Source organism: Vombatus ursinus, unplaced genomic scaffold, assembly GCF_900497805.2.
Source record: "Vombatus ursinus unplaced genomic scaffold, bare-nosed wombat genome assembly UNPS02014839.1, whole genome shotgun sequence".
NCBI lineage: Eukaryota > Metazoa > Chordata > Mammalia > Diprotodontia > Vombatidae > Vombatus > Vombatus ursinus.
In genome coordinates, this window is record NW_020954617.1 from 144,832 (window position 1) to 169,641 (window position 24,810).

Here is a 24,810-nt window from a genome sequence, read left to right on the forward strand (position 1 = left end):
AACTGACTCCATGGGAATGTTGATAGACAATTAGTGGGGAAAGAATACCAAGGATTTCATATAGCAGTAATGGTCCAGTTGAGATTAGATAACATCTAACAACAAGAAACAATTATTGAGTACCTCCTATGTCATAGAGATTGTATCTCACTCTCAAGATACAAAGACAAAAATAAAATAGCCTTTGCCTTTACATTTGTTGAATTAAATGAAATTGGAAAGAGGTGATCTCCAAAAGCTGTCTTCTACAGCCTCATCCCCACTCTTCTCTCAAACACTGGAGAAAAAGAAGAGCAATATTAATGAAGGAGGAATTGGTTTTAAAAAGTTTGTAAGTTTTAAGAAATGACTACCTTTAGTAATAAAAGTAATAAAGTGATAAATACAATAATAATGTACAATATAATAATATTATATATTATATTATAATGTATAATATAATAATAAAATAATAATAAATAAAATAAAAATAAAGTAATTAAGTAATAAAAAGTATACTGAAACATAGCAACTAGAAGGCAAGTCTGCATCCAGTCCAGTGGTCTTTCCACTATTCCACACTAATTCCACAGGAAAGACCTACAGGGACCAAGTCATAGTATTAAGTTTAGGGAATACTATGTATTACTGAAATCAAAAGAGTTCAAAATGTCAGCCTCATTACACTGTTATTTAGCTTGAACTATCAGAATATGGGAACATGACTTAGATATTTGGCTTAGCAAAGAATATAAAATGGAAAGGAAGAAATCAGTGTGACTTCAATAAAATGTAACCAAGATATTGAAAAACTGAAATTTTAAATTTTAAGGGAAAATGTAAAGTTGACTGATTTTTTTTTTAAAGGAAAAAGCAAATAAAGCTTCAGAGAAACCTATCACAAGCCACTTTGAAGCAACAAGGAGAGACAAGGGAAGGCAGGAGCCTTATGTTAGACTTAAGCAATATTAAGACTACTCATTTTGGAAGAAAAGATAACTAGAGAAGACTCCAATTTAAAAAAAATCAATAAATACTTATGCTCCAATAAAAAACAGAACAGTATGGTATTTTTTTAGTGAGATAAAATATCTCATCAAAAAGAAAAATAGAACATGTGATCAAGGAAAAAACATGTTCCATCAAAACAAATAATTAAATGAACAATATGGACTATTTTTTTTAGCAAGTTATAAAATATATCATGTAGTAGAAAAATAGAACATTAGATTAAGGAAGAACTAATATTTTAAGAGGACACATCAAGACAAATATTTTGAAAACCACAGGTAATAATAGTGGCATTAAGCTAATGAACTTTATGTTTCATTATTTTATCAAAGAAGACAAACTCTGTCACAAAATTACCTGGTCACAAAAAGCATCTGTAATTCTATTATAGAATACATTAGGTAGAACCTCACCATTTTAAAAATATGCTTTCCTTCAATTATTAGTGACTTAAAACATTTCTTTTTTTCGTACGACAATTGATATTGGCTTGCTTTTTTAGAAAACTGACTTCATGTCTTTGAACATTTATCAATTGGGGAATGGATTGCTACATACTCCTGAATTGAAACCATTTGTATTACTAGCTGAGCAGCCACCATGACAGTAGGGGTGAGTCACAAGTTTATGGAAGTGAAATCAGACCAGCTAGTTTAGCCCTAAAGCTTGGCAGCTGTGTAGCTGAGGCATTTGAAGATGTTCAGTGAGCATCCCTAGCAAAGGGATGGGTTTCAAATTTGGCATCTTGTTCATTAAGCCTCCTTTTTCTTCAAGCCTTTAATGAATCAATCAGTTCCAGGGAAATAGCTAGATGTGGCAGCTAAGTCTTAGACCACTGGCACTGCCAGCTAAATAATATTTGGGGGGGGCATTGCAGTGTTTTCTATTTTAATGAGATTAAATGTGATAACATTAAAGAATTTTATAAATCTTAAAGCACCACATGAATGTTAGCTATTATTATTATTTCTGGTTTTGGTCCAGATAACATATAATATGGATATGTTCCATTTAACTTGCAATTTTCATAAATCTTATCAATTTTGAACATATTGTGAGTTAAGGTAATACCAAATTGAACATTAATTCATCATTAAGATCAAGTGCATACTCTAACTTTCTTCTTTGATAAAGATTTTTTGTTTCTGACAATCAAGAGAACTGAGTTCTAGTCTTAAATGTTTAAGTCAAAGATTCCTCCCAATGGGGTCTTTGTACTTTCCATCTCCTGTTGAGCACTGTGTGTCCCATGAGGGAAGGAAGCAAAGAGCTGGGCTGGGTTGGGTTGGGCATCTTTCATCTACCCCCAAACAGTGACCTCCATCAAGGCAATTTCCATTTGCTGCTGACAGTCCCATCTCCCAACTGGGAAGAGGAGAACCTCTAGCACAAATTGCAGTAACCTTCTTTTTGACCTTAGGCCTTCCATCTCCTTCTGAAATTTGTTCCTTTGAAAGGGAAGAGAAAAAGGAAAATTGGTAAATGGAACTTATTTCTCCTATTGTGCAGGTTCCACTTCTGTCTCATGCTGTCTCCTTTCCCAGTTTAATATCTACCCTTCAGAGGAAAGTTGGAGCAGTGAATCAGGACCATCCATTTGACTCTTTGTATGCCTTCCATCTCATACTGCATTTGACTCTGGCCTGATCTCCAAATTCCTTTTTTGAAGAGTAGTCGTGCCCTCTCCTCAATATGAACATTCTCACACCTACTCATATCCTTCACATTCCAGTGATTCTGAACTCTGTAGTTCATCATACAAACCCTATTCCTACCCCCAGCTGATTTCTTATTCTCAGCCCCCTTAAACCCTCCCTTCTCAAAGTTATAAGCAAACACCACTCAGCCCTTCCACTGCGCCTTCTGGAATGCTTGTTCCATAGGCAGCACACTTCCCTTTGATCTAAATCTTTTCCTCTCACTCTTTTGATCTTCTGGCTATCCCTGAAACCTGGCTCCTCCATGAGGACACAACCTCTCTGGCCAGCCTCTTCAGCAGTGGCCATACATTTGTTCATTCTTCTCAGCTCACTGGTTGAAGTAAGGAGTTGGAACACTTCTTGCTCTCTTTTGCACTTTCAGGTTCTTCCCCTGTCTCTTATCACTCAGTAATTTCTCCTTTGAAGTCTATGTTATTTGTATCTAATACCCAATCAAAACCCTTATTTCTGTTGTCTACAAATCCTGAGGTTATTCCCTTTCCTTCCTCAATGAGTTTAATACCTAGATCACAATTTATCTCTCCTCCCCAACTCCTGCTCTTATACTAGGGGACTTCAACATACATATTGTTTCTCCCTCAAATATCCTAACCACTCAGTTCCTCAAACTACTCACTTCCCAGAAACTACTTCTCCACCCAATTTCAGCCACACACAAAGATGGTCATACTCTCAATCATGCCATCAACCCACATATGTGTTCAAGAATTTTGGAATCCCCTTATCCAACCATAGTCTATTGACTTTTCATCTCTCCCTCTGTCTTTCCTTGCAAAACAGTACTCTTCATCTGCACCATACCTGCCAATCCCTAGACCCCTCTGTACTCTCCCTGGCCATTTCCCCTGCACTAACTACTCTCTCCTCTTTTCCCCATTTTGGTGAATCAGATCAATTCTACCCTGTCCTCTCTTGAACCCCTAAACTCCTTATCATATCACTGATTGTGTCCAGCCAAGCCTCAGTTTGATCACTCTCGTTTGTTGCCTCTGTACCAAAACATGTGCTGCTGAACAAAGGTGGAGAAAATCATGCAACCATTTTAAATCCACTACAAATTTATGTTACATAACCTCAACAGTACTCTCACTGATGTTAGGTAATCCTACTATTCCTCCCTTATCAACTCACTATCCCACTCTCTGTAGTGACTCTTCCAAACATTTTCATCCCTCCTCAAACTTTCCATGGTTTCCCTTTCCCCCACTTTCTCAACTGACAACCTTGCCTATATTTTACAGAAAAAATTGAGGCCATCCACCGTGAGCTCTTTTTTCTCCTCTCTTCCTCATTTCATATTATTCATATGCATTCTGCCAATGTCTCCTTCAACCCATCTCAAATGACCTTATTCCTTACTGAGGCTAACTTCTCTATCTGTTCAAGAATCCTATTCCAGCCTGTCTCTTCCAACAGATTGCCTCCTCTATCATCCCCATCCTTTCACTTATTTTCAATCTCTCCTTGTCTATTGGCTCATTCTCTTCTCCCTAAAAACATGCCCATGTGTCCCTTACCCTGAAAAAAAAACCCAAAAACCAAAAACAAACTACCCTTCACTTGATCCTTCTGCTCTTTGTTAAACTCCTAGGAAAGACCATTTACAATAGACACCTCCACTTTTTCTCTCACTTTCTTATTAACCTCTTACAAACCAGCTTCTGACCTTATCATTTCACCAAAATTATTCTCTCTGAAATTATCAGCGATCTCTTGGTTGCCAAATCCAACGGCTTTTTCTTAATCCTCGTTCTCCTTGACCTCTCTGCAACCATTGACACTGTTGAACACTCTTTCCTTCCTGATACTCTCTTCTCTCTAGGCTTTTGGGATGCCACTCTCTCCTAGTTCTCTTTCTCTATTACAGTAGGAGGCAGCAACATCCTTTCACTCCCTCAGGCTCTCAACCTAAATGTCATGCTTGACTCCTTATTTACTATCTCCCCTCACCATTTCCAATCTATTGCCAAGGCCTATTTCTTCTTTGCAACATCTCTTGAATAATTCCCCATCTTTCCTCTGATACTGCAACTATACCTGGACTATTGCAATAGCCTGCTGGTGGGTCTGCCTGCCTCTAGTCTCTCCCCACTCCAATTCATCCTCCCTTTAGTCACCAAAATGATTTTCCTGAAGTGCAGTGCAGGTCCAACCATGTCATACCTTTCCCCACCCTCCACTCTGTAAACTCCAGCAGCTCCCTATTGTCTCCAGGATCAAACAGAAAATACTCTGGCATTCAAAGCCCTTTATAAGCTAGCCCTCTCCAACATTTCCAGTCTTTCTATACCTTACTTCCCAACACATATTCTTTGATCCAGTGACACTGGTCTTCTTGTTACATGAACAGAGCACTCCATCTCTTACCTCTGGGCATTCTCTCTGGCTGTTCCCTATGCCTGGAATGCTCTCCCTTCTCAACTCTGCCTACTGATCTCCCTGGCTTTCTTTAAGTTTCAAATAAATTCCACCTTCTACAGGAAACCTTCCCTAACCCCTCCAAATTCCATTAATTTATTCTGTTTAATTATTTCCTATGTACCCTGTATATAGCTTGCTTTGTATATATTTGTTTGCACATTGTCTCTCCCATTAGATTGTGTTCAGGGAGTGTCTTTTGTCTCTTTTAGTATCCTCAGCACTTAGCATAGTGCCTGGCACATAGTAGGTGCTTAATAACTGTTTATTTATTGATTCATGCTTTGTTACTCTATCATTAGATGATGCTGGTCAAAGGTTTTAAGCATCCTTCTTTTTCCTTACCTGTGAAATGAGAGTGGGACTCAGTGATCTCTTATAGGAAAGGGAAGAGAATAAGCATTTATATAGCACCTACTATGTGCCAGGCTCTATGTTAAGTGTTTTTTTTTTTTTTTTTACAAATATCGTCTCATTTAATCCTTATAACAATCTTGTGAGATAGATGCTTAGGAAACTATTAGTGTTTGGTTTTGTATGCTTTAGCACAAAGGTTTTAACTTGAAAGTCAACTTTTTAAAAAATATTTTGATAACTTTCTTTTAGCATAATTGATTTCCTTTGAAATCCTATGTATTTTATTTCATGTATTTAAAACATTATTCTAAGAAAGGGTCCATAGGCTTCACCAGACCACCAATGGGGTACACGAGAATGGTTAAGAACTCCACTAGCAGAATATCCATAATTGAATGGGAGTAAGAGGGCAGGTTGAGGATCATTTAGGAAAGTTTATAGTACTTTTAGTTTACAGTGACAAATTAAAAAAAAACCTAAATTAAAACATCTTTTTAACTCTGACATTATTCTGGTGATACCTTATGGCTGGGAATTGTGGAATAGTCTCTGAAGAGTCAAAACTTTGGGTCACTTGAAGAACAATGGAGAAACAAGTGACAAATGAGTAAATAGTCTGCGGCATATTAACAATGATTTTCTATGGGCAAGGAGTAGTGGAAAAAATATCATGTGGGAGATATGTTTGGAAAAATAGGCAGGTTTGTCAGGTAATGAGAGGGAGGCATAGCAGTCTGAACTGGGCAGTAGTACTCCCTGGTTGTTAACAGGTTGTGTGGAATTACTGGTGGAGGATTTACGGGAGTGTTGAGGTTTAGAGGTGCTAGGACCCCAATTCATCCTGCCTGAATGCATTTGACCCAAGCCTTCTTTCAGCCAAAGGCAAGGTTTATTAAAGATATACCATATTGGTCAGACTCTTAAGCATCTAAGCATTTGTATTGCTAATGCAAGCAGGCCATATTTTAAGAAGCTGAGCATTTTAATGGAGGCCAGATGAACTTTATATACCGAAAGACTGTGGGAGGGGTCTAGGGAGGATCTTGATGGGAGTGACTGGGAGGTAGAATGGGGTCTAGATGGAATCAAGGGTGGGAAGTGGTAAGGGCCAGACAATAGAGGGCTGGACTCAATTAAGAGTAACAAAGAAACTAAAAAAACAAAGTAACTAAAGGAAGGCCAGTTGTTAAGATTATAGTTTCAGCCAACAGCTAGACTTTCTTGACCAAGTAAAATTCAAGGAGAGTTCAAGGTGGAGTTTTCCAAGGCCCATAGACACATGGGACCCAAATTCTTTTTGGGGTAAGGGACAAAGATCTTGGTTAGGGTCTGTACCCCATCAGGAGGACATGCATGGGATGAGAAGAGTGGATGGGTTATATTCTACACCACTGAATGGGATCACAGATGCAAGTCTATGCATGTATTCCCTAGCTAGTGTTTTCCCAACTTCCCTTAGAAAGCCTAATTTCAGTTTCCTTTTATGTAAGTATTGAATTGGTAATTTACCCAAACATTGATCTTAGGGAAAGCATTGGTAGGTAGCATGGTGTAATAGAAAGGACATTGGCACTGGAGTTAGAAGTTTTGAATCCCAAACTCTGCTTTTTACTAACCATATTGTGAGAAATAACCTATGTGGGATGACTGCCAGACCTCCAGGCAGGATTAGGGAGTTAGCCCGGGGTGGCTGCTGCCGCCCACTGCTTCCCTGGTTGCAAGCCTTACTGAGGTGGCTCCCACTCCTACAGTCACACTCTCACAAGTCAAGACTCCACCCCATAGAGTGTAAAGAAGAGGCATTTATTACGATTCTTGTGAGAAGCAGGTGCTCTTGTTCACAGAGAACAAGCACACTTTACAGGAGCAAGAACAGACTTTTTATAATGGTGAGTTCTACTCTTCCCATTGGCATCTGAACTGGTCCAGTCTCTTCCCGGTTACAACTCTTCTTTATACATCTCTAGCATGTCCCCCCCCCCCCCCCCCCATGAGCCTTACTGAGTAAGCTCGGTATTTGGGGGATTGTGACTGGAGAATGACCCCTTGAGCTTGACAGCTGTTTGTCATGTCTCAGCTCTCCTAATTCTTTCTTGGTCAAGATGTGTGCAAACATTGTGTTTACCAAATAAGATATGCTTATCTACAAGCACACTCTTCTATGCACCTGCAACTTTACACTTTCTTAAGATAAGAACATCTGTGGAAGCAAAACAGCATAGTTTACAACATTCCATCTCCTACAATATCATCCTTAGGGATTATTTTTGGGCCTCCATTTTTTCTTTTGTAACATCTAGAAGTTGGATTAGATGATCTTCAGTGCTCATTTGAGTTCTAAATCCGATGAAATTCAACATTTTAACAAAAGGAAAAAACAGATGGATGCTGGAAATGTTATATTACTAGTTATACTTACTAGCTATGTGACCCTGGGGGAATCATTTAACACTCTGCTTCAGTTTCCTCATCTGAAAAATGGGGATAATAATAGCACCTCACTCCCAGAATTTTTGAGGATAAAATAATAATTTTTGTGAAATGCTTTTGAAACCTTAAGGTACTACATAAATGTGTTGTTGTTATTTTGAAAAATTGGATTTATCTCAGTACCGAGCAGGAGCAAACAGGTTTATTTATTTATTTATTTTTAGTTTGTAAAAGTGATAGAATCCAGAAAAAAAATAGATTTTTTTCCCTAGCTACTACAGTTCACTGTGACTCTAAAATTTTTTGAAACTATTACTGCTAGGAAGGAAGAATAGTTTAAATTCTAAGATTTCTGGTAAAATACTTTTAAAGTTCATTTGTTTTCCATATTACGTTAGACAGGCATTGACTTTTCAAAATATTGTTGCTTATGCTCAGGCTATTAAAGACAGTACCTGGCTCAGGCTTGTATTACAGCTGGGTTCCTACTCTCATTTGAAATGTGAATTCAGGTGTTTACCACATTCCTATGTTTGTTTGCATACTCTTCCTAATTTCCCCCAGTAAAGTATTGTAACTTGTATTTGATAGGTCAAAAAATTCAAACACCACCCCCCCTTCTCCCTGCACATTACACCATCTCTTTAGGATTCAGTCTGTCTTTTAATTGGTTAGGAAAAGGCTGCCTTTTCTGAACAAACAGGTTAAATACTATTTGCTCAGGGCATTAGACTGAGTGGACAGACTCCTGACCTGTTGGAGCTTAACAGGTGAGCAATTACAATTAATTTTAGCCGACTTAAAAGCTTAGAAGGTAGCCTGTATTTTTTCGTCTTTCAAATGCAGGAGCTAGTAGGAGGCGGAGAGTCAATTATCTATTAGGTGGGTTCTCCAGGAATACCAGACTAGCAATGAAAACAAGGGTCTCTTTCAAGCTATATAACTTGTGCTTTTAAAGAAGAATCTTTTTAACTCCATGAGTGAAAGACACCTTGACCATTGTTTCGTGGTTGAGTACCGGTGATCACCTGAAGAAGTGGTCAGTGGTTTTTTTGTTTTTGTTTTTTAAGTTCCAAGTATCATAGACATAGTTAAACATTATCTGTGGGAACCACTTAGAGGGTTGTGATGGGGTAAGAGAGTAGGGAAGAAGGGAGAGGCAGGAAATAATAATAGCTAGGACTTATATAGCACTTTAAGTTTTATAAAGCATTTTATAAATATTCTCTTGTTTGATTTTCACAACAGTTCTGTAAGATATACGATATTTTACAGATGAGGAAACTGAAAGGGGTTAAATGACCTTTTCATGGTTACATAGCTAGTAAGTGTCTAAGGAAGGATTTGAATGCAGGTCTTTTAGAGTTCAAGCCCATCCTTTATCTACTGTGCCACTGTATTAGAATAGCTAACATGAAAAGGGAAGATAGATCTTGGTGGGAGAAGTGACTATATAGGCCAGCTCTTAGATAATAGAGAATTAGATAATTTTAGGGTCTAAGAAGAAAATTGCCTAAAAACTTTATTGCTAGTTTTGGAGAGGAAGGTTTGGTTATAAAAGGCACGGGGAGGAAGGAAATAAGGATTTTTATCCTTTAGGATGTTAAAAGCACTCACATTTAAGTGTGTTCAAAACTTTTTGCTTTGTGATTCATTGCTGAAACTCCTGAAACATCAGAGGTATGGGCAAGCCATGCTTCTGAGGGCTCCAGTACACTCAGTGACAGCCTGTCTCCAAGCCTCCTCCTCACTCAACCCCTCCCCCTCCCCTTCAGTTCCAGCCATTTAGCCTCCAAGGAGGTTTTCTACAAACTATGACCTGGCAAGAAAGAAGCACAGTAAATATGAGGGAGAGGGGGAGTATCTACTGCTCACTTCAAAATTTGCTTTTTAATTATTTCTCTGCCAGTGAATAGTTTTTGAAGTATTTCCTGGGGAAAGTTGACTTCAGGAGCCTCTCTTTGTCATACATGTAAACAAACCCTAGTGGGGCTATTTGTTATCTCATAATAATCATGGTTTTGTCAGGCATCAACTTAAAAAATTATTCTGCATTTTTAGAGTGCTGTCCAGAGATATAAGTGAAAAGGCAATGGGAGTGAGTTGGGCTATAGTCCATTCTTTACAAAATTATTTTAAAAAATCAGAAATCAGAAGCCAATTTATTTTTAATTATTTTAATGTACTTTGGGCCTTTCGTGATTCCCCTCCTTCCCTCACTCTACTAACTAGAAGTGATCTCTCCTCTAAATTTTCCATAGATAGTATGGTGTAGTGGGAGTTAGGAGTTAGGTTTGAATTTAGCTCCACCACTGCTTGCTAACTTGTGTGACCTTGATCAAGTCACTTAACTTCTCCAGGACTCCATTTTCTAATCTGTAAAAGTAATTGATTAGACTACGAGGCCTCTAGGGTGTCTTCCGGTGCTGGATGTATGATCCTATGAGTCTCTTAACTCATCACATACTTTATTGTATCCCAGTTATTTGTATTTTTGTTATAGAAGTTCTTCATATTATATGATAAACTTCTGGAGGTGAGGGACCACGTTGCTTTTTTTTTACCTTTGTGTCCCCTGGATCAACACTTTTTAGTTGCTTGTTTAATGTTTGCATTATACTCTGTTGGAATTTCACTGCTTTTCCTTTCCTTTCCTTTCCTGTCTTTGTTTTGCTTCTAATTTAGGACTGTGGCTCTTTGAGGGTATGTTGAAATCCTTAAAAATCACTTTCTAAGTTAATGGGGATTCCATTTAAATTTAGGGCTTGTTTTTCCATTCGGGTTGCAAATTGATTCTGTAGGTAAACTTCCATTACACAAATAACATTGCAAATAAAGGTTCTGAATAACAAAGTGTTTCCTGGCAGATGGTCCTGTAATGGTGCTTTCTTTATTTGTTAAAGATCGATTCTCTGGAATAATAATACCAGTCCCTGCATGTCATAGCCACTCTACATTTCTTTCTCTGGTTGATGTTACTCTCTCTAAAGAAAACACCCAACTGTTTTCTGTTTAGACTGGAGTCCTACCCCTTCTTTGCGTAGATGGGGATACTGAGACCTAGAGATTGAGTGGTTTGCTTAACATCACACAGTTAGTTAGTGGGGGAGGGTAGGCTTTAAAGTTTTGGGGGAAGTAAGAGTCAATCTAAGAACCATATATAAACCAAGATATAAAAACTCCGCCCCCCCAAACTTCCAGTAATAATAGATGTAAAAAAGAAATAAGAACCAGGTGTCTGGTATTTCTCTTATTACTGCTTAAGAATGTTCTGTTGATATACTTTTCTTTTTTCTGTTTTTAGCATCACTACCATTTTGTAACACCTCCAAATCAGGGCAATTAAGCAAAACAAATCAGGACCTTGGCCATCTCTGAAAATATATGCCTCACTCTACCCTATGCCTCTTGTCCAGTGCTTCCTTGCAAACATATGGAAGTCATCAAGTACTCACAAGTCGTGATTGGTTACTGCATTTATCAGAGTTCTGAATTATTTCTATATTGTTTTCCTTTACATTATTATGGTTCTGTAAATTGTTCTTTCCTCATTCTGCTTACCTCACTTTTTTTTCAGTTCTTACAAATCTTCCCGAGTTTCTCAGAATTCTTCATGTCCATTATTTCTTATGGTGCAGGAGGATTACATTACATTCATGTACCAACATTTGTTTGACCATTCCCCAATTGATGGACATGTAATTTCCTTCCCATTCTTCGCTGTTACGAAAAGTGCTGCTCCGTCTTTTTGTAAATATGAGATTTCTCCCTTTATCTTTAGCGTACCTGTGACTTGTTAGATACAATTTCTGTTTTAGACCAATTCACACCTACACCAACAATGAATCAGAGTGCTTATATTCTTGCAGCCTCTCTAGTATTTGTTATTTTAATCTTTTGTTATCTTTGCCAATCTGATGGGAATGAAATAAAATCTCAGAGTTGTTTTAATTTGCATCTCTTTTATCAATGATTTGGCACATTTTTAATATGTTTTTGAATATCCTCTTTTGAAAATGGCCTGTTCCTATTCTTTGGCCATTTATCCATTGGGGAATGGTTCATGTTCTTCTATATTTTAATAAATTCCTTAAATTTCTTGGTTATCATAGATTTGCTGCAAATTTTATCCTAATTAAATGCTTCTTCTATTTCTGGCTGCACTAATTTTATTAATGTGAAAACTTTTCAATTTCATATGACCAAAAAGTTGTCAAGTTTTTCATCAATAATTACTTCTTATTATTTTCCATGTACTCTATGGTTTAGTTAAATAAGACTTACTCTCTATCCAGTGAGTGATCTGCACTTGCCTTGTACTGTCCCTCTTCTGTGTCTTTATTCGTGCTATTCTTTTGCCTAGAATACCCTTCCCCCCATTTTCCTATTAAATTCCTATCCATCCTTAAAAATCCAACTCATTTGCTACTTCTTGCAAAAGGCCTTTTTCCGTTCCATTAAGGAACTTAAAACGAATAGAAACATTTGCTTGAAACTTTTAATAGTTTTATTTTTAATTTTTAGGAGGCAGTGAGGTTAAATGACTTACTCAGGGTCAGACAGCTAGTAAGTATCTGAAGTCAGATTTGAATTCAGATCCACCAGACTCCAGGGCTAGTGCCCTATCCACTGCACCACTTAGTAATGCTAATGAAGTGCTAATACTAGAGGGAAGAGGTTAACTAGATGAGTGGGTCAAAATAGAGTTAGTCAACAAATATTTATTAAGCACCTACTATGTGCTAGGCACTGTGCTAATGAGCACTTTGAATACAAGAAAAGGCAAAAGGCCTTCTATGTTCTCAAGGAACTCACATTCTACTGGGGGAGATAGCATGTAAACAACTATGTACAAACAAAGTATATTTAAGATAAATTGGATATAATTAATAGAGGCAAAGCACGAGAAATAAGGGGGATTAGGAAAAGCTTCCTATAGAAGGTGTGGTGTTAGCTGGGGCCTGTAGGAAGCTAGGAGGTGGAGATGAAGAGGGAGAACATTCCAGGCATGAGAGACAGCCAGTAAAAATGTCCAGTCTTGTGTGAAGGACAGAAAGGAGTCCATTGTCACTAAATCATAGAGTATGTAGAAAGGAGTAAGGTGTAAGAAGACTGGAAATGTGGGGAGAGGGGTAGGTTATGAAAGACTTTGAATACCAAATAGAAGATTTTATATGTGACCGTTGAGGTGATAGGGAATCACTGGAGTTTATTGAGTGTTGGGTGATATTGTACTTAGGAAGATCATTTTGCTAAGTTGAGTGGAAGATGGCCTAGAGTTGGGAGAGACTTGTGGCAGGAAGACCAACTTCAATAGTCCAGGCTTGAGGTGATGGGGGCCTACACTATAGTGGTGGCCATGTCAGAGGAGAGAAGGGGGCCTATATGAGAGATGATATGAAAGTAACACAACTGGCCTTGGCGACAGATTGGATATGGGATGGGTGGGGAAAGGTGAGAATGAGTAGATGAAGATGACACTGAAGTTTTGAGCCCAGGGTTTGGGAGGATGGTTGTACCTTCAAAAGTAAAAGGGACAATTGGAGGAGGGGAGGGAGTAGGTCTAATAAAATGAAGTCCTGGCCTGGGTTTTTCAGGACTTTAAATAAATAATCAACCCTATGTATTTCTGTGCACAGCATTATTGTGGACCTGGCCTTTTTGGTGGAGCACTTTATTTGGCACTAGTTTGGTTTGGTTGGTTGTCCTTCCTTTTCAAAGAGAACCAGTGACATCATGGGTGACATGTTGACTTGTGGGTTAATTGGATTTAAGTGAAGCAGAGTTTGGCATTGTAGGCAGAGCAAAGAAATATAAGCATGGTCTCTGCCGCCCTCTAGGAACTTACAATTAAACCAGAATTATTATTGTGATGGGGTTTCCCCAGGTGTGGAACATTGCATATGATGTCAGGTTGTTTTATGTGTGTGTGTGTGAATTTGTTTTGCTGATTTCTTTTTTCTTTAAAAAAATTTTAAAAAAGCTTATTTTAAAATTCGAGATTACTCCCTGGGAACATGGAGTGATGTTAGAAGGGGAAATCTAGGTGATGTAAAAACAAAGATCAATAAAAATCTATTGAAAATGAAAATTAAAAAGAAAAACAGGAATAGAGAACATTTGAAACAAAAAATAAAAAATGCAAATTTAATACAAATGGAATATGTAAGGTGGAAGGAACTTAAGATATCATTTAGTCCAACATATTCATTTTACAGATGAGGAAACAGACCTAGAGAGTGGAACTGATCTTGCAAGGATGCAAAGTAAAGGAGTAATGAGACTCATGGTAGCTATTCAAGGAAAGTTTCCTGGCAGGCTTTAGTTTTGCCATTAATGCTTCTAATTTAGGGAATTGAAATAACAGAATTATAGTCTTTGAAGTTGGAAGGAATTTTAAGGTCCTCTGGTTCCAGCTTTTTATTTTACACGTGAAGAAACTGAGGTCTAGAAAGCTGAAGTGATAGAGTCAAAGGAAGAGGTCATGGAGATGCTAATCTCTAAATTAAACTCCCAAACTTTCACCACACATTCTGAAGACTAATTTAATTTTCATTTTTGAAGTTACACCTAGTTCCAAATGATGTCTGATACTAATAAGCATCAGTGAGATAAAATGGTTTGCCAGTTTCTTTATTTTTTTTGATTATAAACTTGACCATGATCTCAAGAAATAGAAATAAACATGAAATTGAGTCTCCAACCACCAAATCTGAAGTATTTCCACTTTGATTTTTTTAAAATATCACCATAATCTTGAACCAAATAATAAGTATTTATTTTATTTTTTCCCAATTCATCTTCATCATTTTTTCTGACATTAAAAACATTCTAAGAATGTTTTCATTTTTTTCTCAACTACATGTAAAAACAATTAACATTTTTTTCTAATTTTTGAGTTCCAAATTCCCTCTGTTCCTCCCTTTTCACCCTCTTTGAGAAGACAAACACTTTGATATAGATTATAGATGTGTAGTTATGCAAAACATATTTCCATATTAGCCACATTGCAAAAGAAAACAGACAAAACTCCCCCCAAAAAAATAAAGTTAAAAAGTATGTTTTGATCTGCACCTGAGATTTTTAATGATCAACATGTATGTAGTAATTTGCTATCTTCACTTTCTGTTACTTAGGATATCTTTCCAAAGTTCTTTGTTTACTTCATATTTGTCGTTTTGAAAATTGGGGTCAGTTCCATTGCATTAAAAACAAATATTAAGTACCTACGAGAAGCAAGGCACTGTTTTGTAGTACAAATAACATTCTATTAAACTGATAAACTAGAATTTATTGTTATTCTCCCACTATTAGTAATATAAGGTGTTTCCATTTTTTCTGCTAATACATAAAAAGTAGCTGATTATTAGAGAATTAGAACAGTTTTCTAGATATTTATTAACACTTGGTAATATAAGCGTACATATATACATAACTACACTAAAATAATACAGTATGTAATATACAATAAAAATACAAATACATAAATACATATATACACATACAGTCCCTTGATCCTGTGTCCATTTGGGTATTGCTCTGATTCTTTTTTTTTTAGGCAATTGGGGTTAAGTGACTTGCCCAGGGTCACACAGGTAGTCAGTGTCAAGTCTTTGGTCTGAGGCTGGATTTGACTTCAGGGCTGGTGCTCTACCCACTGCGCCACCTACCTGCCCCTATTGCTCTGATTCTTGAAAAACTACATTTCCTTCTCGATTGTAACCAATGGGTCTTTTCTCTTCCTATTGTTCATAAAGCCTTGTGCTAGTCTCCATCCATTCAACTTTGAATGAAGTATCAAAGCCTTAAGGAGAGTTGAACAACTGAAGCTCTGACCCGGGACACAAATTGAGAGTGGCATTTAAACTCTTTATAAGTAGAAACAACTAAGTTTAGCACCTAGTTAATAGGAATAATTAGTTAAAACAGGAAGTGACTAGAGGGTGACATTTTAATGAGCTCTTACCTGGACAGTCAGGCCCTGCAACTTCTTCAGTAGGAGTCTTGTGGTATCCTAGAGCTTGGCCTACCTTACAAGATGTTTGGAGTCTCTGTCTCTCATCATTTGGGTGAGGTCTAAGGTGTCTGTTTATTTGTCTTAAAAAGTAGATTTGAGTTTGTCTTTCATGACGCTTGCTTGACCCAGTTGCCAGTAGTTGAATTATAGCTCTGGATATTATGGTTCTGGATTACTTTTAGGTATTGAGTTCTGATACATTTTCTTTTTATTAAAATAAATTTTTTTATTAATTTATTTTTAGTTTTCAACAATCACTTCCATATGCTTTTGAGTTTTAAATTTTTCTCCTCCTCCCTCTCTGCCTCTCTCTCTAAGACGGCATGCAATCGGATATAGCCTCTACATATACATTCCTATTAAACGTATTTTCACATTAGTCATGTTTTAAGGAAGAATTAGAACCAATAAGAGGAACCACAAAAAGAGCAAACAGTATGCTTCAATCTGCATTCAAACTCCATAGTTCTTTCTCTGGATGTGGATAGCATTTTCCATCATTAGACTTTTGGAGATCCTTGTATTGCTGAGAAGGGCTAAGTCTATCAAAGTTAGTCATTGCACAATGTGGCTGTTACTGTGTACAACATTCTCGTGATTCTGCTCACTTCACTCAGCATCAGTCCATACAAGTCTTTCCAGGTTTTTCTGAAGTCAGCCTGCTCATCATTTCTTATAGCACAATAGTATTCCATTACATTCATATACCACAACTTGTTCAGCCATTCCCAATTGATGGGCATCCCCTCAATTTCCAATTCTTTGCCACCACAGAAAGAGCTGCTATAAATATTTTTGTACATGTGGGTCCTTTTCCCATTTTTATGATATTTTTGGGATACGGCTCTAGAAGTGCTATTGCTGGGTCAAAGGGTATGCACATTTTTATAGCCCTTTGGGCATATTTCCAAATTGCTCTCCAAAATGGCTGGATCAGTTCACAACTCCACCAACAATGCACTAGTGTTCCAATTTTCCCATATCTTCCCCAACATTTAAAACAAATTTTTATTGATATCTTTTGCAGGACATCACCTAAATTTTCCCAACAATCTCTCCCCCAAACTCTGATTTTAGCAAAAAATAAAAAAGATGAAAAAAAGTAATGTAAAACTAACCAACACTTCAAAAGAGTCAGTTATTTCTAGCATTCCACACTTTATTGTCACTCACCTCTGTAAAGAAGTCAAGGAAGATACCTTGTTATAGCTCTTCTTTGAGGCTAACCTTGGTCATTGTAATTTCAGGGTATTCAGTTTTGATTGTTCTTTGCATTTACATTGTGTGTATTGTTTTCCTCATTCTGGTTCTTGTCTTCCCATACTTCTTTATATCCATCATTTATAATTTTTTACAGTGCTGTAATATTCTAAAATATTTATGTTCCATAACTTCCTTAGCCATTCTCCAATTGATGGGCATCCACTTTGTTTCCAGTTCTTTGCTCCTACAAAAAGTTATGCTGTATTTTCTAGTCCAGTTCTTGAAACAGGATTTTTAATGACTTTAAGAAATGAGATATGTTGTGATACAGTATTAAAATGTTAGTGTAGAAATTTCAGAATAATTTGCTATTGTGACCTTTTCATCCTGTTACAAAACTCTCGTTAGAAAGAGATAGAGTCAGTGCTGCTATAATGTGACATATGCATTCTTAAAAATCATTTAGCTATGTAAACTTTCACAGTAAAAACCACATGGCTTATGGGAAAAATGGAATCAATGGCCAGACACTAAAAAACTTTATCAGTGACACATAAAAAAGATATGAACCTAATAAAGATGGTAGCACAATTTTATATGTTTTATGGTTAAGGAATACACAAATACTAAAATAAATAGTGGTAACATCTGTGGCCTTGGCCTGGTTCCCACTGATGGGTTGGCAAAGTCAACAGCTCAGGGTGAGAGGAAGACCTGATTAGGGCAAAACTGCAGGATGAAACTTGGTAGGGGTGGGGGAAAGGCTGGAGTGCATGGCTGGGGACCAGCCCTCTTCTACCCCCACCCATAGCTTCTACTGTACCAGAAAATATACAGTAAATAATGGCATTTAACCTTTTTCTTTTTCTTTTCTTTTTGTTGAGGCAATTGGAGTTAAGTGACTTGCTCAGGGTCACACAGCTAGTAAGTGTCAAGTGTCTGAGGCCAGATTTGAACTCAGGTCCTCTTGACTCCAAATTGGCATTTAACCTTGAAAAAGATATGAAGTTTGCTTGTGAAAATGGGCATCAGAAGGGTTGCAGCTTGCAAATTCTGTGTTGTACTCAAATTGCTCCCCAATGTATCAATTTGGAACAAAGTCACTTTTTAAAAAAAAATCACAGAACTGTCTTATTACTTGAATTCTACAAATTCTACTTGAAATATTTGAAGCAGAAAGTAATCTAATGATAAAATCATGAAAGCTTAGATGGGGGAGAGCAGAGAGGAGTAGCACTGTGGCATAGAATCTTAGAGCCTTATTAATAACTCCTATTTATGCAGAACTTTCCTTCAGTGCCCCTGAAAGGGACAAGTGATCTCAATGTTTTAAATAGGGAAAGGAATTGAAACTGGGAGATATTAAGTGGCTTTTTAAAAGTCATACATATATTTTATACACACAGACACACACACATACAACTCTATTGTGTCTAATGGTGGCCATGTCTAGGGTGGGATGGGGGTAAGGGAAGGAAAGAAGAAGGGAAAAAAAAAGAAATTTACATGATAAGTTTTTTTCATATTTAAAAGGAATAGCAATTTGTACATAGTATATTTGCAGTTTCATGTGCAATCATCTTCCTTATTATACTGTTATAGAAATGCTTGTTTTATTCCATAAGTTAAAAACAAAATAAATTTTTAAAAAAGTCATACTTCTAGTAAGTGGCAGAACCTGGAATCTGAACCCAGATCTTCTGCCTATAACACATTGCCTCCCAGAGTGAGAAAGGACCTTGGGAGATTATCTAGTTCAACCTTCCAATGAATTCAAAAATCCTCTTTATATTACCCCTGACAGATACATGTCTAGCTTTTGCTTGAAAAACTCCAGTGATACAAGCAATTTACACAGATATAGTTATTCATATGTCTACCTTTTTAGAAGTCAGGGGTCATGCATTTACCTTTGTTAGCTATCCCCAGAGTTAGTGGTATACAGCAAGCACTACACAAGTTCTTGTTGACTAACTGACCTGGCTGCCTATTCTATTTTGGGTCAGTTAGTTTTCTTTATTTCTTTTCAAATGGACTTTTATTGATTTCTTTTGCTTTCCCATCACCATCATCTCCCAAGATGTCTCTCCCTTCCCCTATCCTGAGATTCAGCCCTTATGACTAAGAATCAAAACAAAAGAGAAAAAAACAGTTTAGTAGAACTAGTCAATTCAACAATAACTTAAGAGCAGTGTTCTATAACTGTCTCTAAAAAGAAGGGGAAGGAGGTGCATTCTGTTGTGTCTTCTGGGGGAAGACCAGTTATTACAGCGCACAGTGAGGCTACTTTAAACTAGTTTGATTTTCTTAGTTGGAAAGAAAAAAATTCTTAATCAAATCATCCACCAACCTTACTAGGAATTCTTCTTGCATGATTTCTGACTGCATTTGGAGTTTGTTTCAAATTTGCATTGGGAACTCATCTGCATTTTTTCTGAAACTATATTGCCCACTTGCTTGAGATGGGCCACTTGGCTTAGTAATTAACTAGGTTGAAGCTGATGAGCTTTTAAGCCTTATGTTTAGATGAGTTGACATCTCCCTACTATGTCACCTGGACTGTCCTCAGACAATTAGGAGAAAAACATTATTTCTGACAGCTGCAGTAACTTCATGTCATCCCTGGAAAGGTGGACCTGTTTGGAGGATTTTGCAATAGGACAGGTGCAATACTGTTTTAAAGTCTTTGGAGAACATCCTAATTGCTAAATTCTACCCAATCTTGTTAAAAATAGAAAATAATTGCTAAAATTTATAGAAAGAACCCAATATAATATTTATTAACTTTTAAATTTGTTTACATGTAGCAGATGGTTTTATAGATTTGTATTCAGTAACAGATGGGGATTATGGTTATACAGAGAGGGATATTTTATTGAACTACTATGTCCATATTTACATTTGTTTTACCATATCCAAATAGTCCTTGGATTATAGTAAGCCTGGGGCCTACCTTTCTAGGATTAATATACATTAACCCATTTCACAGAGTCTGAGATTCATTCAAAGAGGCCTCTTTGCTGTTCCTCACATAGACTATTCCATCTCTGGTCTCTAACTTTTTTTTTTTTTAGGCATACACATTTATTAAAATGGACAGTTTTAAAATTTAAGATTTATACTGAAAAAATTAAAACAATTGACAAAGAAATTTACATGTGGGTAATGGGACCCATTGGCACCAGAAGGTGCTAATTGCAAATTGAATTCGTCCAAGCCTGCCATCTTTTTGATATAGTTGGAATTCACTTATATAAAAGTAAGTAATAGGAATCCAATTACCAACATACAACTATATTAGACAATGTGTTTTGCCTGTTGCCAAGAGAGAACATGATTAGCATAATGTGTTCGAGAAACATGGCCATTAGTCCTACAGATATAATAATGGTGGAGGTTTTGAATTAGTCTAGTAATTATCTTGCAGCTCTCTCTGGGGCAAGTGAGCCCTGAATCACCAATGTCTTCCATCTAGGGTGAGTTCTTCTTATCAAGGAGGCTGTCCTCCATGCCTAGAATGCATTCCTGCCTGGCCCATAGTTGGTGTCTAATGAATACTTGTTGATTGACTAATAATGACATTAACTTGTTTTTAAAAACACTGTGCTGGTGGTTATGGTCCAGTTTTTTTTTTCAATGTGCTTATTTTGTTTTATTTCTTTGGACAAAAAATGCTTTCTTTGGAAACTGGAGACTTGTTGGCACTATTTGCTGTGACTGAGTCTCTATCTTTGTATTTGAGTGATACAATACTTACCCCTGGGGCAGGACTAGAGGAACCAGGTGTATCTGTGTGTGTGGAGTCTCTTGATCTACCAGACATCTGAAGTAGTTTCAAAAATCAAATATGATAATAAGTGTGAGGCACTTTATAAACTTTAAAGTATTTTGTAAATGTAATCTGTTATTATCTTCAGGATTTAGAGCTCAGAAAAAGAGTCACAGAATCACAGAATTGGAAGAGTTCTTCGAAATCATCTAATCTTATTTTGACCAGAGTGACCTATTTTGACCTCCACTGAGTGACAATTAGCTCACTAGGACCTAAGGCAACCCATTCTCCCTTCTGGATGCATAACACTAGAGAGAAAGGGATTCAGGTTGGCAAGAGTTAGGGGAGGTGGCCTGAAAAAATAGCATTGAGTAGATTCTGGGAAGTGAGATTTCTCAGGCTTAGACCTCCTTTCCTGATGGATTCAGAGTACTGCTCCAGAGTGGCCTAGACCTCAATTGCTATGTTCTAATGATTGTTCTGCTCTGGGGCACTGAGGCCTCAAATGCTGACTAGTTGTCTGCTCATGAAAACAGAAGTTAGTCGATCTACTCACCCAGCTCTATCAAGTCTGAGACCTGCTGAATTTTATATATTTCAGAGACTAGTACAGTGCTTTGCACACAATAAACACTTAATAAAGAGGAGTGTAAGTGTTATACATTGAATACATTTTTATTTTTAAATATTTAAAAAATATTTTATTTTTCTCCTATCTCATGTAAAAACAATTTTAACATTTTTTTAAAAAAAATTTTGAGTTCCAAATTCTTTTCGTCCCTCCCTTCCCCCCTCATTGAGAAGGTAAGCAATTTGATGTTAGTAAGTGTCTGAGACTGGATTTGAACTCAGGTCTACCTTACTCCAGCTGGTCCAAAATGGCATATATGATTTTTTGTTTTTTGTTTTTTATTTTTTATTAATTTATTTTTAGTTTTCAACAATCACTTCCTTAAATTTTTGAGTTTTAGATTTTTCTCCTCCTCCCTCCCCTCTCCCTCTCCAAGACATTGTGCAATTTGATATAGGCTTTGCATATACATTCCTATTAAACATATTTTCACATTAGTCATGTTGTAAGGAAGAATTAGAACCAATAGGAGGAACCACAAGAAATAGGAAATGAAACAAAACAGAAGGAAAAAAAAAAAGAGCAAATAGTATGCTTCGATCTGCATTCAAACTCCATAGTTCTTTCTCTGGATGTGGATAGCATTTTCCATCATGAGACTTTTGGAGATGTCTTAGATCCTTTCATTGCTGAGAAGAACTAAGTCTATCAAAGTTAGTCATCGCACAACTTTGCTGTCACTGTGTACAACGTTCTCCTGATTCTGCTCACTTCACTCAACATCAGTCCATACATGTCTTTCCAGATTTTTCTGAAGTCTGCTTGCTCATCATTTCTTACAGCTTGCATATATTTTTAAGAGTTTTTTTAATGTATTGATCAGTTATATTGATTTTTCCTCTTTTTATGTTTGTGCCTTTAGAACACTATTTGTTATATAGAATAACTCTCTGGGAGGGGTCGGGAGAGGGATATTGAGGAAGCTCTGGTAATATTAAAAAAAGATCAATAAAAACTTATTAAAAACAAGACAACACAAATTGTTTAATAAGTGCTTTTCAAAGGGAACTAAATACTTCTCTTAGGTGTATAGTACAAATATCATTATCTACATATTACAGGTAAGGAAGCTGAGAGGGTATTGAGCTGGCCACTGTCATGTAGATAGGCAGTAGCCATATAACTAGTCAGTATTGGAGTGGAAATTTCCATTCAGGTCCTTTGACTCTAAGATCAATGATCTTCCCATCATACCTTATTGCTTCTTTGCATTAGATGAGAAAACAAGCATAACCTTAGTCCTAAGAAGTGTACGTAGCCAGGACGAGAGCCCAGGCCTCCTCACCCTTAGCCTACTTCTTTTTCTACTAGATCTGGTTTGCTCCCCAGCAATGTAAGCAATATTCCAAATAGGCCTTCCTTTAACCTTCTCTGTGGTTAGGGGGTTGAGGAGAACCATAGCAGGGACAATGACAGTAGCAGGACTGAGATTGTGGCTAACTTTTCACATCTTAGTATTCAAGTAATACATTTATTCACTGACCATGATGGTTTAAAGAAGAAAGTAATGAACATTATGTTCCCACTTTGCTGCTCATGGGCTTCTGGGTTTACATTAGTTCCTCTAATATATAATCCTTGTAATTTACCAAAAGAAAGTTTCTGGTGCCAAGATGGCAGGGTGAGGAAGGAACCTTCTGAAGCCATCCCAAATTTCCCAGCAAACAAGTAGAAAACTTCCTCAAAACTGATCTAGGAGCAGGGAAGCAGCTTACCAGCACAGCAGGAAAGGTCTGTCTCACTGGGTTGGGAGGAGAGCAAAGTCCAAGAGCAGCAGAAGCAGCCAGCCTCACAGCAGGGGGCCTGCAGCCAGGCTCCATGCCTAGGGCAATCCACCAGTGAGGCCCCAATCTCCTGCAAACCAGCAGACCCCTAGACAAGTTCACAGTCTGTGCAGGGCAGCAGGGCCCCACTCCAGTGACCCCACCCCTCCAGCACAAGCCACCAACTAGACCTTGACCCCACTGCTGACCAGTAGTGAAGTCCCACCCCTGGAGCAGGCCAACAGCTAAAATGCATACCCAGGGGAAGCTAATAGGTAGGCCCCACCCTGTAGTACAAGCCTACCCTCCAGAGAAAGCAATCAGCTAAGCCCTGAAGCCCAATGAAAGTCAGCAGTAAGACCCAGAGCATCAGGCCAAAATGCTTGGAACAGTGCAGGACCAGAGCCCAACTCTCACATAAAAACTCCAACTCACCAAAAAAAAAAAAAAAAAAAAAAGAAAAAAAAAAGGTGGGGGGTGGGCAGAAAAAAAGAGCTTGAAAGTTGCTATGGTGATAGGGAGGATCAAAGCATAAAATTAGAAGAGGACAATAGTGTCAAAATGACTACATGTGAAGCCTCCAAGAAAAAATGTAATTTGGTTTCAGGTCCAAAAAGAATTCCTGGAAGAAATTTTAAAAAAAGCAAAGTAGACAAGTAAGAAAAAAATTGGGAAAAAAATGAGAGTAACTCAAGAGCATCCTGAAAAAGTCAATAGCATGGGAAAAGATATACAAAAATTTACCATGGAAAATAACTCCCTAAAAAGTAGAATTGGCCAAACGGAAAAGGAAGTACAAAACTCACTCAATAAAATAATTCTTTTTAAAATGTTATTTATTTTTAGTTTTCAACATTCACTTCCATAAGATTTAAAATTTTTTCTCCCTCCCCAAGACAGCATGTAACTTCATATAGGCTCTACTTATACATTCATATTATGCATATTTTCACATTAGTCATGATGTATAGAAGAATTAGAACTAATGATAGGGGGAACCAGAAGAATGAAGATATAAAACAAAACAACAAAAGAAAAAGAGAGCAAATAGTATGTTTCCATCTGCATTCAGACTCCATGGTTCTTTTTCTGGATGTGGATTAAAGAAAATAATTCTTTAGAAATTAGAATTGAACAAGTGGAAACTAATGACTCTATGAAACATCAAGATATGATAAAATAAAATAAAAAAAAGTAAAAAAAGAAAAAAATGTGAAATTTCTCATTGGAAAATAACTAACCCAGAAAATAGATCCAGGAGAAATAATATAGGAATTATTGGACTATCTGAAAGCCATGATAAAAATAAAAAGCCTGGACAATGTCTTTCAAGAAATTATCAAAGAAAAGTGTCCTGATATATTAGAACCAGAGGGCAAAATAGAAATTGAAAGAATCCATGGATTACCACCTAAAAGAGAACCCAAAATGAAAACTCCCAGGAACATCACAGCTAAATCCCAGAACTCACAAATCAAGGAGAAAGCATTGTAAGCAGCCAAAAAGAA

General features: G+C 37.0%; 1 protein-coding gene across 3 annotated transcripts in view; it reads left to right on the forward strand.

Annotated features, from left to right (window-relative positions):
* SPAM1 (sperm adhesion molecule 1) overlaps nucleotides 1-24,810 on the forward strand; it is a 64,906-nt gene that overhangs the window by 24,231 nt on the left and 15,865 nt on the right. Inside the window, exon 1 of one of the 3 annotated variants that reach the window (XM_027840193.1) lies at nucleotides 8,615-8,686. The exons of the other annotated variants lie outside the window; for them this stretch is intronic. The gene's annotated coding sequence lies outside the window, so the exon portion shown is untranslated. Of the gene's footprint in view, nucleotides 1-8,614; nucleotides 8,687-24,810 lie in introns of those variants that run through there. 3 annotated transcript variants of the gene reach the window in all.